The sequence below is a fragment of the Colius striatus genome, chromosome 3 (genome assembly GCF_028858725.1).
Source record: "Colius striatus isolate bColStr4 chromosome 3, bColStr4.1.hap1, whole genome shotgun sequence".
NCBI lineage: Eukaryota > Metazoa > Chordata > Aves > Coliiformes > Coliidae > Colius > Colius striatus.
In genome coordinates, this window is record NC_084761.1 from 79,288,337 (window position 1) to 79,306,907 (window position 18,571).

Genomic DNA, 18,571 nt, shown 5'->3' on the forward strand with positions numbered 1-18,571 from the left:
TTGAGACAGTATCCAGTCTCGGTCCTGATTTTCAGAAAAATCAGTGCTTTCAAATTGTTTTGAAGTGCAGAGACTGGGAAGCATATGAAATATTTACAAGAAAGCACATCATGTCTATAGCAGCTCTAGTCTGTGACTGCAACATATGGTTTATAAATTGAAACAGGTGTGGGAGAACAGGTGGTCACAGCCATTCAAGGGCATAGCTGGAATTTACCATCACTAAAAAAAAAAAGACAGAAAGTAAAAAAAGACTAAGTGGCTCAGCTTCTAAGGCATGTTGCAGAGTTAATGACAGAAATCACAGCTCTTTGCTGAGGCAAGTCTGAGACCTTGTGATTTTGTTACATGCAAACTTACTAGAACAAGTTTCCAAAGGCTGCCTTCTGCTACTACTCTATTACCTTGCTGTAACTAAATTTTGGTCAAAAATGTATAATAAGTTGGGACAAAAACAGTGTTTCTCCATCTTAGTTTTCAAAGAAGCTAATCCAATGTGTAAGAAACTAATGATATAGAGATTCAGTTGACTGACTTCATTCAGATGTCAACCAAAATCCTGCTATCAACTGAGTCTTCCGTTGACTGATATTTAGGCTGTTGCCTTGCAATAATATTAGCCTTGATGCAACACTTGATCTACTTTAAATTCACACTTAAGTCAATTAACTTAAGTTATACAAAACATGTAATACATCTAATATAAGCTAACAGGCAAGGGACTAACATATGACTAGTGCCACTCTCACATTGCATAAGTACTCAAGTACTTCTTCAAATATCATCCATCTTGTACTTTCCCCCTTTATAAGGATCAGGTTCATCATTCAACATATTCCCAATATTAAAAACTGAACATTTCCTAGATCTTCAATAAAAAACATGAATGTCTAGAAATTACGTGCTTGAATGGCTCAGTAGTTGCCCCTTGGATCACAAAGAATGATCACAGAACGTTCACGTACTTTGACATTGAAGTACAGTAAATAAAATAAGCTCAACTTCAAACATCCTTGGAGTCTGCATTTCTTTTCTAAATCATCAGCAGCTATTGGTCTGACTCTGGGAGCAGACAATTTCCACAACCACAGAAAGGCAGGAGGCTGAAGTCATTTCTGTGCTGTATTAAATGTATTGGACTTACGCATTAAGATGTATGCATTCTACTAAAATGGATTGTTCTATTTTGTAATATTCCCAAGCCACAAGAATTTAAAATAAAATTAACTTGTTCTAACCTCTGCAAGAGAACAAATTCCTTTTGGCATTGTACTGAAAAGCTGTTAGCAGGAACATAGGAACTGACATGCCAGATCAAACCAATGGTCCATCTAGATAGTATATTAAGTGGGCTTATCAACTCTCACAGTTTTCCTCTGAAATTTCTGATTCAAAAATTTCCTGTTTATTTTTAATCTTGTAGACAACAATCAAACCGGACCATTAATTTCAGGGAGCAATTTACTGTGTGTGCTTCAACGTCTTCCCTATGGATCTCAAAAATGCTAGAAGTGTGGTGCCTAAATGGTATCTTTAATATGCTTTTACTAAATTGTGCAGTCGCATGCAGTCAGAACACATATTCTGCCAATAGTGACCAAATTCATGCCTAGCAACACTCCACAGAAGCCAACACAGTTGCACCACTGATAAAAATGGTCAGCTATGCTTCATATATACTTCTTGTTTACATTTATCTGCATTAATGGAAGACTGAAACAGATAAACACTGACTGCTTTTGCTACTCTGAACACAAGTCAGCCAAAATTACTTTGAAACAGTTCATTTACTAAGCAGCCACAGAACTGTAGCTGGAAATTTACTGTTAAAGCTTTTTCTACAGCGAACTTTTTTAAAAAAATTATTTACAGGATATGATCTTATTCTTTGAGGGTGCTTGCACACATAATTAAGTTCCCTTAAAGGTGATGAGAATTAAATAAGTAGCATTTAAAGTTAAGCATATATTTAAGTACTTCCTTGAATTAGTCCTATAACTGTGAAACAGTGTATGCCATAGCAGTAAGCAACCTAGGTGTTTCTCTAATACTCTTTCAGGATTTCAAGATTGACTCACATGGGACAATATCTTTAATAACAGTGTACTGCTGTAAAAAAAAAAAAAATCTAAAATAGACTATTAGATTAATAGTTTATTTTCTTAGGTCCGGTTCTTGTAGTGGTTTTCAGGATAAATTTCTGGCTGATTCTCCAGAAGGCTGTGCTGCTATTCAGTGGGATCTTGGCCAGCTTGAGAGTTGGGCAGAGAGGAATCTCAGGAGGTTCAAAAAGGACCAGTGCAGAGTCCTGCATCTGAGGAGGAACAACTCCATGCACTAATACAGGCTGGGGATTGATGTGCTGGAGAGCAGCTCTGTAGAGAGAGACCTGGGAGTCCTGGTTGATAATAAACTAACCCTGAACCAGCAATGTGCACTCATGGCCAAGAAGGCCAATGGCATCCTGGGATGCATCAAGAAAAGTATGGCCAGCAGGTCAAGAGAGGTTCTCCTCCCCCTCTACTCTGCCCTGCTGAGGCCTCATCTGGAATCCTGTGTCCATTTCTGGGCTCCCCAGCTCAAGAGGGACAGGGAACTGCTGGAGAGAGTCCAGCACAGGGCTACCAAGATGATCAGAGGACTGTAAGATCTTCCTTATGAGGAAAGGCTGCTGGAACTGGGGCTGTTTAGTCTGGAGGAGACTGAGCGGTGATCTCATTAATATTTAGAAGTTTATAAATGATGGATGTCAAGAGGTTGAGACATTGCTTTTTCTATTTTATCTACCAACAGGACAAGGGGTAACGGGATGAATCATGGGATATGATTCTAGAAGACATAAGTGCCAATGAGAGCTGGTCAGTCTTCAAGCACCACTTCCTCCAAACCCAGGATCATTGTGTCCTGAAGCTTAAGACAGGAGGAAAAGGAGGTAGGAGGCCTCCATGGATGAGCAAGGATCTGCTGGGACAACTCAGGCAGAAAGCAGCCATCTATGAGAGGTGGAAACAGGGGCTGGCTTCTTGGGAATAGTATAGGAATATTGCCAGGGCATGCAGGGGTGCAAATAGGAAGGCTAGAGCCCTTCTAGAATTACATTTAGCCAGGGATGTTAAGGACAGTAATAAGGCTAATAAGGCAACCTCTCTCCATCATTTTTGAACAATCATGGAGGACAGGCGAGGTGCCTGAGGACTGGAGAAAGGCCAATGTCACGCCAGTCTTCAAAAAGGGCAGAAAGGACAACCCAGGAAACTACAGGCCGGTCAGCCTCACCTCCATCCCTGGAAAAGTGATGGAACAACTCATCCTGAATGTTATCACAGAACTTATGAAGGATAAGATGGTTACCAGGGGGAGTCAACGTGGCTTCACCAAGGGGAAATCCTGTTTGACCAACCTGATATCCTTCTATGAGTGCATAACCGGCTGGCTAGATGAGGGAAGAGCAGTGGATGTCATCTACCTTGACTTCAGCAAGGCTTTTAACACTGTCTCCCATCACATCCTCATCAGAAAGCTCAGGCAGCATGGCTTGGACGAGTAGATGGTGAGGTGGATCGAGAGCTGGCTGAATGACAGAGCCCAGAGGGTGGTGATCAACAGCAGAGAATGGAGTTGGAGGCCTGTGGCCAGTGGAGTTCCACAGGGATCTGTTCTGGGGCCAGTCTTGTTCAACGTTTTCATCAATGACCTGGATGAGGGGACAGAGTGTATCCTCAGCAAGTTGGCTGATGACATCAAACTTAGAGGACTGGCTGATTCCCCAGAAGGCTGTGCTGCCATTCAGCGGGATCTCGACTGGCTTGAGAGTTGGGCAGAGAGGAATCTCATGAGGTTCAAAAAGGACAAGTGCAGAGTCCTGCATCTGGGAAGGAACAACCCCATGCACCAGTACAGGCTGGAGGTCAAACTGCTGAAGAGCAGCTCTGCAGAGAGAGACCTGGGAATCCTGATTGATAATAAACTAAATATGAGCCAGCAATGTGTCCTTGTGGCCAAGAAGGCCAATGGCATTCTGGGATGCATCAAGAAGAGTGTGGCCAGCAGGTCGAAGGAGGTTCTTCTCCCTCTCTACTCTGCCCTGATGAGGCCTCATCTGGAGTATTGTGTCCTGTTCTGTGCTCCCCAGCTCAAGAGGGACAGGGAAGTGCTGGAGAGAGTCCAGCACAGGGCCACCAAGATGATCAGGGAATGGAACACCTTTCATACGAGGAAAGACTGCAGGAACTGCGGCTGTTTAGTCTGGAGGAGATTGAGGGGTCATCTTATTAACATTTATAAATATCTAAGGAGTGAGTGTCAGGAGGTTGAGGCATCCCTTTTTTCTATAGTAGCTAGTAACAGGACAAGGAATAATGGGATGAAGCTGGAACACAAAAAGTTCCACTTAAACATAAGAAAAAACTATTTCACTGTGAGGGTGAGGGAGCCCTGGCACAGGCTGCCCAGAGGGTTTGTGGAGTCTCCTTCCTTGGAAGTCTTCAAGACCCGCCTGGACATGTTCCTATGCAACCTGATCTAGGTGAACCTGCTTCTGCAGGGGGGTTGGACTAGATGATCTCTAAAGGTCCCTTCTGACCTCTACCATTCTATGATTCTATGAAGCTGGAACACAAACAGTTCCATTTAAACATAAGAAAAAACTATTTCACTGTTAGGGTAAGGAGCCCTGGCACAGGCTGCCCAGGGAGAGTGTGGTTCCTTGGAGGTCTTCAAGACCTGCCTGGACATGCTCCTGAGTGATCCTGATCTAAGTGGACCTGCTTCTGCAAGGGACTTGGACTACTCCTTGTCCTGTTGCTAGGTACCATAGAAAAAAGGAATGCCCCAACCTCCAGACATCCACCATTTATATACTTGTAAATATTAATGAGATCACCCCTCAGTCTTTTCTTCTCTAGACTAAATAGCCCCAGTTCCTGCAGCCTTTTCTAGAAAGGAAGATAGTGATCTGCTGCCCTTGCCAGTACATTATCAGTGCACAACTTAAGAGTTTTGGATGTGTGTTATATATGTGTTGGATATGGTTTAGTTTAGTGACAGACTTGGCAGTATGTGGTTAGTAGTTGGACTTGATGATCTTAAGGATCTTTTCCAATCATCATAAGGATTCTATGATTCCATGGTAAACAAAATTATGTTTTACATTAATATTGCCAATATATTTTAAAAATATGACATGCATTCAATTTGAATGTGAAACAAAGCACAACAGATAAGTAATATAAGGTAAACATACAGCTATATGTATGTCTTATTTATGTATGTAGTACATCCCAATCTGTTTTACAAGATGAATCCATTTTCTCCTCACATACTGGGAGGAAATTGATCTATCTATTTCCGTTCACCCACGAAAGACAGACAACTATACAAGAGGCTCAAATGGGATCACATTTTACTTTGAGCAACTCAGAAGTTACAGAGAATCTGCAGAAGTCATTCATTCAGTGTTAATTACAAGTACAAAATATCACTTTTAAGATTTGTCATCCCCAGGTAGAAGGTAAAACTGAGTTTGTAGAGCTGGGCCCAGGTATAATCTGAAGATTTTAACTCACACCATTTGCTTTACTACCATGAGAAGCATCCTTCATGCTAATTATTTAAATGTAAAAATATTAAATCCAAAAAGAACTGTTGCACAACTACATCCTACAGAAATTAAAATTCCAGGAAACTGCTGTTGAGGAAGCTTACAGTAGTAAGTGTAAATGAGCCAACTAAACCAAAAGATAATCCTAAATAAAATAAAACAATCACAAACCATGACAGCAGAAGACATTATTGGCTTTGGAACACTCCAGGGCTATGCATGTGTGCCTATATGTACACATATATGTGTATGTATGCCCACCAATACATAAGGTGAAGTCTCTGTCAAGTTGAATTACATTCTGCTAATATTGCAAGTTTGCATAGAGCCTTGGGTTATTTTTTAATTGAATTCCTGATTTTGTACATGAACGGTATTAAAAAAAGAAATCACTGAGGACTGCACTATTTGATACTGGATGACTTTGTTCAACACCACATCATTTTAATTTACATTGAAGGAGAACTCATTAGAAGTAGACTGTAGTTGCTTAAGACTTAAATGTCAAGTAGGATCGGAGAGAGGAGTGATGTTTAGTTAATGTAAAAGGCAGTTTCCTAAGTAGAATTAAAGAGCATAATTTGTCAGATAGACTATTTAAGTAACATGGAGTGTCCTTTTCAGCTCACTGCCTATTAAGGAAAGAAAAAAAAAATCTAGAAAAAACATCCAACCCTCAATTACCATTTACATTTCTGGAGAGTAAAACAAACCTCTAAATATATTCTGGAAGAGACTGAAAACTCATCTTCTGACCTGCGTTGCACCTCCATAGAACAAAAGAAAATGCAAAACAAAAAGAAAGAAAATTATTTATAAAAATAAAAAGGAAGACTTGTATTACAATGAATATAAAGAATTGTACAGTTGCTCAACTGAATTTGTTTTTTTAAAGTTGCATATCTGATTGCAATCTTTGAAAGAAAATAACTTGTCATTTACAGTAAAATGACAAACCTGAAGCCTGACTAAGAATTCTTTGTGAGTCACTTCAGTAAAGCCTTTTTATTCCTTCTCTCTTAATTAGTAGCATACAATAGTGCAAAAAGTTTAAATAAAAACAACAGTAATAATAATAAAGCCTCATTACAGAGACAGTTTTAGCCTCAGGATCTCAAAATCCTGTAGAGAGGGAAGTATTTCAATCCAATATATAGAATAAAACCTGTCTCCCAAGTCTTCTTTGAATTCTGCATCTTTCGTCATCCTCTCATATTTCTTCCAAGCTGCTAGAGAATAAAGGAAAATGACTGGAATACTTAGTCCAGAGCAAAAAATAAAACAAATTCAGGACCTTTCCATGTCAATACTTTTCTGCAGAGTGGAAAATCAGATTTCCCATATTTCTTTCCAGAATTTCATAGGTGGAAATCTGCCTGAGATGTGTAGTACATATTTAGTGAGTTTGATTTGTTTAAGATGCATGTCAGTCATTGCACATGGTCTTTTTTCATTGATCTGCCCATACAACCTCAGCCATAGATATAACGTTGCCTGAAAGACATCAGGCCGTTGAGATATCCCAAGACAAGTGCTCTGTTTTCACATTCTAGCTGGATAAAACTTCCAAAGGGGAAAAAAAAAAAGGAAAAAAGGGAAAAATGTAGATAAATATAGTAGCCAGGTGAAATGCAACCTTTTTCATTATGTGAGTTTAACAGCCTTCCTATGTATGACTAATTACCAAGCCTCAAAACTCACCTAGGAAGAAATCAGTTTTATTTTGCTAATCATGTTCACCAGTATTCTTCTCCTGACCTCATGTCCACAAAGAAGGCAAAAAACACCCTAACTTCAGCATGACAAAGATGGTGTAAAAAAAAAAAAAAAAAGTAACAGTAAGTTTGACTAAATAGTAGTTAAAATTAACATTTTAAACAACAATTACATCCAAAGAGAGGAAAAACCTCACATGTGCTTTAATTGTGTTTGGGTTAACATCCATAGGGCCAACACTTCACAGAACTTACTGGGGACCCTTCCACAGTCCTCAGGTATCCCCTCCATACCAAGTCCCATGAACTTCCTGCATTTGAGCTCCATCAACATTTCACTTTGCTTAGTCTCTTTATCTCCTCATGAACGTCTCCAACATGGGTCATTCCCTCTGGCTGCAGTTCTTCATGAACTGCTCCGGAGTGATTCTTTTCCTTCAAGAACAGACTGCTTCAACATGAGTGTCACAAGTCCTGACAGCAAACCTGCTCTGTGGCATGGGCTCCTCTGTCAATGGGTTCAGAGGTCCTGCCAGGAGCCTGCTCCAGCAAGGGCCCTCCATGGGGTCACAGACTCCTTCAGACAACTATCCACTCCAGTGTGGAGTCCTCTCCAGGATACAGGCGGATCTCTGTTCCCCCATGGCCTCCATGGCTGCAGGGGCAGGGCATTCCTCACCATGGGCTGCACCACAAGGAGCAAGGGAATCTGCACAGGTGCCTGGGATCTGCACCTCCTCCCCTCCTTCTTCACTCACCTTGGTGTCTGCAGATTTGTTGCCCTCACGTATTCTCCCTCCTGTTCTCTAGCTGTTGTGCAGCAGTTTTTCCCCATTCTTAAATATGATAGAGGCACTACCACCATCATCGATGGGTTCAGCTTTGGCCAGTGGTGGGATCATCTTGGAGCTGGGTGCCATTGGCTCTATCAGCCATGGAGGAAGCTTCTAGCATCTTCTCACAGAAGCCACCTCCGTAGACCCTACCACTGCCAAAACTTTGCCACACAAACATCTGTTAAAATTAGCAATCTGTTAGGGAAACTTAATAAAACTGATGTACCCAACTTTAACAATAATTCCCTATAAAGCCTTTCTACTAAAAGTGTGGCATAGAATATTTTTAGTTTAGCTTCAACTTTGCAAACTCTGCAGAGCCTAATTTGGCACCACATTTGTTTGTACAGCTCTGCAACTAGCATAGTTCAGTATTCATATTTTCTTTCAAAGCTCAACATACAAAATTTCTTGTTTGATGGCTCACTAGAAATGCAGCCTTATAGTTCTGGTAATAAGGAATGCCTGCCAGCAAAATCGCTGCAATGATCATCACCAACACACTTTGAAAGAGTCCAGCTACTCTGGTAATTCTCTCATCAGTTTGAGTAAATGTTCACCTTAGAACATAATTTATTTTGTAATTATGCAGTCAGAAATATGGACATCTTGATTTATGTGGGGAACTGAAATGTTACTCTTCACCAATTCTCAGCTTTGTCATTGCTGAAGCTACTTCTGATTTTCTTGTATTTCTTACTTTTTGTCCATCTGAAACCTGTCTCTATATAAAAAAGCTATTTTTTCCCTCATAGGTCTTCAAGCTTCAGCTGAAAGGTTTTATCATTTTAGAGAGGATTCCTGATCTCTATAATGCATTTTCTTCTGCATGACGTTTGGATCGTTAATTGAATCCTCATTTTCTCCTCACCATTTCCCACCGGAAAACTGAAACCTTGATAAGGTTAGAGGAATAACAAAAATCAAAAAGGTGGTAAAAAAGCAAATAATTTACTTTAGCTAGAAGTCAGAAGAATTACCCCAGGGGAAGGTCTTAAGAAAGCTAGGTATAGGAGCTATTGTTCTTATAATATCTTCAAACTAAAATATAGTTTTATTTAAACTGCTTACAGTATTTATTATTCAGCCTAGACAATGAATATTTGGTAGCATTCTCCCCTTATAGCCTGCATATAGCTAAGTATTTAAAAAAAAAAAAAAACAACCAAAGAAATAAACTCCACTACCTTCGGATGGTACTATCCTTCTGTCTAAAATATCACCATTTTGAATCTCCAGGTAGTAAATATACAGATCACCTTAAATTTCCTTTTAAAATCATAGTTACTGTCAGAATTTAGAAACCAAACATTTTACAACATTGATCTTTTCTAATTTTTGTTCCTACTCACAAATCCTCAGGATTATGAAACAGGGTTTTATGTAGGAAAATGCAATTATAAGAAAATTAAAGCAAAAAAGCAACAGAAATTTCATACTTGCATCCCTCTTAATTTTTGTCTGGCTTCCTGATGTCCACAAATTGTATGCATGAACAGTACCACCTCACTCACTGCCATGTGCACGAAACTAAATCATCACACTTATCACCAATACAGCATTTACAGGATGCTTTCTTCTTCCGTCTCCTCTTATTCAACCAGATTGATGTGAAGTTTTACTCCAACTTTTAGCTACCAGGCCATCTACACCTCAGTTGCAGCACAGCAACAGTTTAGGGTGTCTTTTGCTTATCTGCAGCATTAAGCCAGTTTAGGGTGATGAGCTCTACAAGTAGAAAACCTAGAAAAACGCTAGACTCCTGCGGTTTCAGATGTCCTACATGGAGCATAATGTCCACCTTGGGTCCACGATTCAAACAAGATCACCTAAATTACAATGCAGTTTAAGCTGCTTTGCTCTCATACAGCTAAAGAATTCCTTTTCCTTTGTGAACTCCCTGACACACACTCTATTTACTTTTACACAGTCTGGAGTCAAGAGTGAGTGGCACTGTCTATTAAATTTCCTGGTTCCACATTGAGAACACTCTTTCCATAAACCCAATCTCTGCAAATATTTCAACCACTTCCCTTATTCAGACCTGTTTTCAGCAGCATGATGTTTAAAATTCAAACAAAACCCAAAACTCTGTTCTAGAGAAAGATTAAATATGAGCAAACCAGAAAGACAGCTCAGTAGTAATACGATAGACTGTTTACAGTTTCCTGCTCTGACCCAGACTTCTTATGCAAATGTAAGCAATACTTTCCTCCCTATGTGGGCAGAATTCCCAAATCAAAGTCATGTTATGAAGACGAGTGAATTTATTGTTTCTAAGATGCAGTTATTATTATGATGGGAAACACAAAATCAGTGTTCTCAAATAAATCATTTTAAATCATTACTTACATCCAAATAAATACTTAACAAAACATCTTCTGATGCTCACAACCATTGTCTTCTTTTCTATCACTTTGCTTTTAGCCCTCTGTGCCTTTCCAGTGTTAGAAACCTAACTGCTTCTTTCTGAAAATTGCAGACTGGCTTTCCACATTGCTCAAATGCCGTATTCATTAGCACTCATTGCCCTTCTCTGTTTGCAAATTTCTGCCTCTACTGGATCATTGAGAAAAGGCTCTAGCAAAAATATAACATTTCTTTCTCACATAATTTTATTTATTTTATGACCAGCCTCTCAACTGGTCATTGCTCCCCCATAAAAGATAATGCAGAAACAAGATCTGAAGCTGTCTTTACTACTAGAGACTGGGCCCTTGTATTCTCATTATTTTCAGTTCTTTCAGCAGCTATCCTTATGCTTTCTGTCATCTGCCTGAACCTATTTTTATTACTTCTGGCTTGCTTCTACTACTTCAACAAATTATATATTGTGGTATTTTTGTATAATTGTATTTCCGCAATGCCACTGAGTTTTATAAATACAAAACTTTGGTAAATTCCAGTGAATCTTTTCATTGTTCAGTTAGAAAAAAGTCCAATTAAAACTTTTCTTCTGTAGAGATCCTTACAATCTGAGCTTATTTTTTTTTACTATTCTGTGCTTTTAAAGTCAGTGGCATACCCTGCAAAGTTGCATTATACTAGTAGTTCACACTATATTCAAGGTGAAGTGTAGCCACAATTTCAGATAGAAATAGCATCACTATCACTGATTTTATCCTCCTAATAGTATGAACTGAGAAATGTGTTTGTCTTCAGCAATGCAACTGCACTACACCCAGGACTTGACAGACTTTTCAGACAATAAATCCCAAGATTTTTTTGTCTCTTGGACAGGATTCTACAAGATCTTTCCTTTTTATGCATGCATTATTTTTTCTTTTGATTTATTATCAAATGCTTGTAACAGACCTCCACCATTTACAATCAACACACACATCTAAATCTTTCTGCACTGTTTCTAATTATGCTCAGGTTTGATAAAGCATTTTTTTTACTTCACTGTTTCTGATAAATAGTCCACAGAGCAGCTATTAGATCAAATGTTTCCAAATCTGCACTAGAAGCCCTTGACATTATATCACTTTTTCACTAAATATGATTCTTTCAAATCTTAAATACTTAGAAAATGTCTATTTATGATACACCTTATCCTTTTTTTTTTTTTTTTGCTGATTAGCAAATATCAGAGATGTAATTTTTATCAACGTACACTGATTTGACCTTACTAGTTAAGATGTAGTATTTCAAGCATGTACAGATTTTGTTTTTTCAGCCCACTCAAAATCTGCCAAGAAAGTATTTTCTCTCACATCATAGGCAGAGACAAAGGTATTCTCTGTTACTTGGGAAAAGGTGTGAATATACTCTTTTCTTCCAGGCCAAGTCCTGTGGATGAGGCCACAGTCACATCTCTATTCATACAAGAAATTCAAACATTTCCAGAAGGCTGAGATCAGCGTTTACGTAAAGTTAATTTCCGAGCTAGTGTCAGTAGAGAAGGAACAACAATGAAAACTGGTGCTGCAACAAAGAAAGTGTAATTTTGATGCAATCTAGTCTAATAATCATATTGATTAGTGTTAGGCAATTTAAAAGTACATTGCAGTGATTTTATCTAGGCCAGGTTTTGGTAGCAGGGGGGCTACAAGGGATGGCTTCTTTAAATGAAAAGCTGCCAAATCTTCCCCTGCAGCTAATAAAGCCAGTGCCAGTCAGCTCTAAAATGGACCCACTGCTGACCCAGGCCTGGCCAATTACTGATTGAGGTAACACTTCTGTAAATAACGTATTTGAGAAGGGGAAGAAGTTGCCACACAGTTTCTAAACTGCAGCAGCAACAGGGAGTGAGAATGTGAAAACATCTCTGTAGACACCAAGGTCAGTGGAGAAGAAGGAGTTGCCCAAGCACTGGAAGAAAGATATCTCTGTGACCTGTGGTGAGGGCCACAGTGAAGCAGTTCATGGAGGTCTACGGGGGAGCAGAGATCCGCTCACAGCCCATAGAGGACCCTACGCCAGAGAGGGTGGATACCGAAGGAGGCTATGACTCCATGGGAAGCCCCATACTGGAGCAAGTTCCTGGTAGGACCTAGGAAACTGTGGAGAGAAGACCCCACACCAGAGCAGGTTTGCTGTCAGGATTTTCAGTCCTGTAAGGGACCCACACAGGAGCAGTTGATATCTGAAGTGCTGTTTACCCTGTAGATGACCCACGTTGGGGCACTGTGTAAAGAGCTGCCCCTATGGGAAGGACGAGTGGGAAGCATGAGGAGGCCTCCCCTGAGAAGAACCAGAGGCAAAGTCCATCTGTATTGAACTGACCACAATCCTCATCCCCTGCATTGCTGGGGGTAAAGAAGGAAAGACCTGGGAAGAGAGAGGGGTGGGTGGAGTGTTTTAATATTTGGTTTTCTTTCTCATTTCCCTGCTTTGTTTTGATTGTTCATTAACACATCAAACCATTTCTCCCCAAGTTGAGTCTGTTTTGCCTGTGATCTCCCTGTCCTTATCTCTACTCACAAACCTCTCACTATATTTCTCTCTCCTCTGTCCAATTTAGGATGGGGAGTGATTGAATGACTGAGTGAGCACCTGGCACCCACACAGGGCTAAAATCACCACATACATGCATGCACAAAAGAAAAAGAAGCAGCTGTTGTCACAGACAGAACTTCAAGATATTAAATATAAGGGTCAACACAACATGGTGGACTTACCAGAGCCCTTGGCAGGTGAACGAAATAGAAGACAAAGTTTTATAGAAGATTAACAAAGAGATTCAAAGAAAGCACAGGAGAAAGCAAAAGATGATCCAGACACAGTATCATAAAAAAATAAAACAAACCCTCAGTGTCCTAAGAAGGATCTAGACTCCTCTGTAGCCATTAATGAAATCTGACAGATCTTGCTCAGCTGTAGCTTTGCTTATTTTATAGTAGGTGCTAAGTAAATTTAATGCATCCTATAGCCTTTCATAGTAAGTCATACAAAGAGTAATGGTGAATTTCTGCTTTAGCAGAAATTCCCCTCCCATCTGTTTCAGCCTGCATCTAGAGGGCGAACTGAAAGTGTGCCCCTGATTAGCAAGCCTAATTGGTGAGTGGTATGTGTTCCCTCAGTCAGTAACCTTGGCTGTTGACTGGTGGCAATCAACATGGCTTGTAACATTAGCTGTGTCTTCCCCCTTCCAGGCTATGAGAACCTGCCATTCATTGGGCCCTAAAGCTGTAGACTGTTACACTTACAAACACTACAGGACTTGTAAAGAAAACAGAGTTATTCACTACTCCTGAGCATTAAGGTACAATCACACTCACTAAAAAGCGTAATCTGTGCTTTCTCCTAGCTATTTTAAAGTTAACATCTTTTGCTACCTGTAATGGGAAGTGGTATCTTTCACAAAGGGTGATTCTTGCAATGATATTATTTTAGATTATAAAGATTATGATTTAAAAACGTAATGATGAAAAATAATGTATTTTGAAATATCTTTATGTAAGTTCTGATGTCAGTACTTGCCAACAAATATAGTAAGGATCTGATCCATTTCCTTTTGGAGTGTCCATTGAAGCTGTATTAAACTCATATGAATCTCTCTACAAACTGTTTATACCTCAGAATCACATTAGATTATGAGGAAAAAAACCCCAAACCTGTATATCACTCATGCAGAGAAAGATCATGTTTCTTGATGCAGAGAGAGTTTATCGTGTTTTGCAGAGATGGTTACTGCAAACAACTGCAGTTCTGCCTGAACTGTGAAAATGGATCTCATTTCAGTACATCATGTTAAAGATCCTGAGCCCAACTTTGTCATTATAATTTGTCATAAATGTGTGGGTCTTATCTCCCTAAACATTCCATATATCTTTTACTGCATCTGGCTGTGGTCTGGAAGAAAGTTCTCAATCATAATGAATGCAAAAGATTTTCCAAACCCAGAAGTCAATTACTATAGCCGTAACTATTATTTATGCATTCTACTCCCCAAAACCTCTGAAGAATCATTGATATCTGCAAATTCAGACAGGCATATGTCTAAGTATGTGCTAACAGTAGCTTATGAGCAGCAGCATGATGACAGATTTTGGACTTTTTTACCTAAAGGATCTGTATTTTCCAGACTTCTCAAATAGTTTTATCTGATTGGTTTTACAATAGCTTACTTCAAAATTAATTTGGTGATCATGTACCTACTTCTAAAACAAGACTCCAAGTTACAGAACACCATGGCAACTTTGTTCCCTGTCTCTATGGAAAACTTAAAGATGGTGTAAGCAGAGGGATTGACAGGCACTCTCGTCTTAGGCTGGTTTTAAATAATTAGGGCAGGACTGTAGCAAGACTGAACTGGAAAATATGGATTGTTCTGACTGCTCCAGTTTCTGAAGTCACCTTTTCAGCACAATGTTCTAAGAGACAAAAGTTTCCTATATGATGTGAGATCTTTCATGTGGAATGCATAATTTATCTATGCTTTTCCTATTTCAGTATCTAATGTTTTCAAGAAGTCTCTTGTTCAAACATATTTTTTAAAAAAACTTTCTCAAATTATCTGCTGCATTTCAGGGTTACCCCTCGAAGTACTCTGCCATTCATATTCCACACAGAAAATCAATGACTGCTGCTCATTTGTGACTCCTGCCAAATCGCTACACTTTGCTCAGACTGAGACTAGCTCAAGACCCTAATATGGTGACAGCTGCTGGGAATGCTATTCTGTAAACTGAATAGCTGAAAAATATTCTATTGGCTGGCAGCACACAGTCTTCTGAGATCTTATTTGAATATAGGTAGTGATAGCACATTTCCTTGTAACCCATATGTACTTCACAATATGCTGAGTTTGTACTTAAAGGAGTCCTTAAAGATGCTTGCATTTCTTCACATTAAGTTCGTAGAAATTCCTGCAGGATCAGGGCCAAAGTTCAAAATTCAGCAGTCAAATGAAGGTGCAAGATCTGTTGTTAACTCATTCACATCAGCTAAACTAGTAAATGCTTTTTGTTCAAACTAAATAATGATAATTTAGGAAACTAGAATATACATAACCAGTCAGTGAGTTAAAACACTTCCTAACTTATGCAGCAAAACCATGTATATCATAACAGTCACAAAATCATGCCTTTCATAAACCGATCAACCAATCTTCAATCCAAGTTTATTAAGTTTCTTACCTCCACTATTTTTGCCAGAATTCTCTTCCACACTTCACTGCCTTACAGTACATATCCCTTTGTCTCTACAGCTTTTTTTTTTCTTTTTTTAAAAGCTAAACATCTCCTGCCATCCTCTGTTGTTGCAAACACGGAGTATTTATAAGAAACATTCACCAGCCCTCAGCCCCTGCTCTATAATCTAAAGAAACCTATTTTAGTCTCATACTGTAAGATAGGTGTTCTCTATTGATTCTGATATCCTTCTCTGCCCTTCTCTAAATCCTTTTAGAAAATATGATCAGACCATTATATACAATGGTGCTTGTTACACACACCTAGCACAGGGTGCTTTATAGAACAGACAAACTGGTGATTTTCTTGTCCTGCTCTAACATCTCATATTGACTCCCTTCAGAGAGAGAAAATTTAGTATTTTATGAAAGCTGATCAGTGAAATCCATGGTATAAATCCATGACTACCATTTGATTCCACTGTCAGGTCTGGCTACAGGGAAGTGGGAGTAAGGGAATATTAGTGTCACTGTTACATTGTGCATTTAGAATATCTGGGGCAGTCTGTCTCCTTTCTTAAATTAAGTTGCAAATTGTAACTTTCCTCATCATACTATTGCATACGGGCTCAAATAGTAAACCAAGCTGCAGAAATGACCCAAGTAGAAAAAAAAACCAAACAAAACAAATAGTCCTAACCACTCACCAACTCCCCTGCCCCATCTACTCAACCGTGGAGGTTACAGGCTTCTATATACGGGATAGAAACAAGCAGCCAGGAGCTGGAAAGGTATTCATAAAAAAAGTACAATAGGCAAAAAATTCCAACTATCTTTTTTTAACTCTCATTGTCTTTTGTATTACTGGGAGTATTTTACTATAGATTTGCAGCTGGATTCTTAACAATTTTTGAGAGGGGGGCAGTTGTTTTTCAGCTTATTTTAAACACAAGTTCTGAAAAACGAACATCAAACTTGAAGGTGAGAAGCTGAGAACAATTTCTCTTTCTCTAATTTAGTTAGGTTAATAGCTGGGGGAAAGGGTTAGTGCTTAAGCACGTACACGACACCCTGTGAAGCAGCAGGTGAGTACTGGTGAGAGTCAGCATAAGAAATTGTCCTACAAATGTATTTTCCAGGAACAAAAGGAAACTTACTGCAAAAGCATCCTTTAAAGACTTAAGAAGTAGAGTACTTGAAATACACTGGCTTTAGGCAAGCCCTTTCATGTACATTTAAATTATCTATGGACTCAAGTAGAGTCTCCAGAGGGGGCTGGCAGGTTTAGCAGCCAATGTTCAAGCTCTGTTTTAACATTGTGAACAAGAACTAGTACAGGCCTGAATGTAGGGTTTTCAACCGTGAGTAATAAACAATGTCATTATTCCCTACAGCGGGAAGACAGGCCTCCTGCCACATCTTACTACCTCTGTAGTTAAAAAGGCGATTCAGAGCAAGAAGCTCACCTAGAATCCATGAGGCCTAGATACCTAGGGTCCTCTGGAGATGACTTTTTCTCTCCAGTGCTGTCACGAACCTCAGGGTTTAGGGACCTATGACTGTCCCAGAGACAATCTCACCCATGCCTCACAGAAGAGTCACTTGAGAATTTTCCTCATGTTCAAGTTCAAGTTTGTGCAGAGATTATTAATGACAATTTTACATGACACTAGTTGCAAGACTGCTTCTGGAGAAATTTCATTAAGAATATTTCCCCTTTACCAAAATCCATTATCATCTCTGTTTTAGCTGGTTTCTCACTTTTTTATAATTCTTGTACCTATCGCTGTCTTCAATAGTTTAACTACTAACTGCCTGGGTAATACTGTAGTAGATTTTATTCTCTAAACCTATTCAAACAAAGACAACATACTGTACTTGTGGGAATATTCGTATTTCATTTTAGTCTTTTTTCTAAGTGGAATATTTCCTTGCCTTCCATCATCCTCAAGTGCTTTCAGTTGTCCTCTTCTCCAAGAAACTTCACAAAGGCTTGCAGATTATTAAGCTCAAGCCAATGGTTCTGTAGTGATGTGACATACTTTTGCCATTTCTTTTCAGTGAAATTTGGCTGCATTCAGATTTTGAGGTCTGGAATTCCTCTAACACAGAATAGGGAAAATAGAGTGGATTATCCACCTCTTCAAGCATATATGTTACATTTACACCAATAATTGTGATCAACCTTGAAGTTAACTTATCAACCTTGTTAACCTTGAAGTTAGCTCAATGAAAGAGTCAAGAACTCAAATTTCTCAGGTGAACCGTCAGAAATATCGAGCAAGAAACATCCTGTAGGTATAGTCTACTCACCTTAACAGCTTAGTTTAAACCTGAGAATTTCCTCTAGCTATATGTCTTTGTTCAATACTAAATTGTTACTCTCCAATTTATAAAAGTGTGATCCAAGTCTTACAACATGGAAGTGTCAGAACTGTATATGTTACTTTAAGAAAAAATATTAAGTAGAGGGGAGCTATGTTTTGCCGACAGATTGCAACATAAGAATGCTAGAAAATGAAGTTACTTGTTGGTAGTGTGGTGGTGTGACAATAAAGCATGTTGCCACCACTACTCCCACCCCCTGCCCAGTTTGTCAAGCCACAAAATCCAAAGTCTTTATCTCCATAGTTGTTATCCAGACTGCTCTGCCCTGCAATCTGACACACTGGTAGGAATGGTAACATTCAGATCCTTCTCTCACACCATTGTCAGGTCTCTCAGCTTTGCCAAGCACAACGAGGCAGTCAGCAACATTCTCACCACATACAGAAATCTCTCACTCTTTCTAACATCCCTTTCACTACTGCATGAAGTACAGGGCAGCCAGAAAAGATCCTCCACC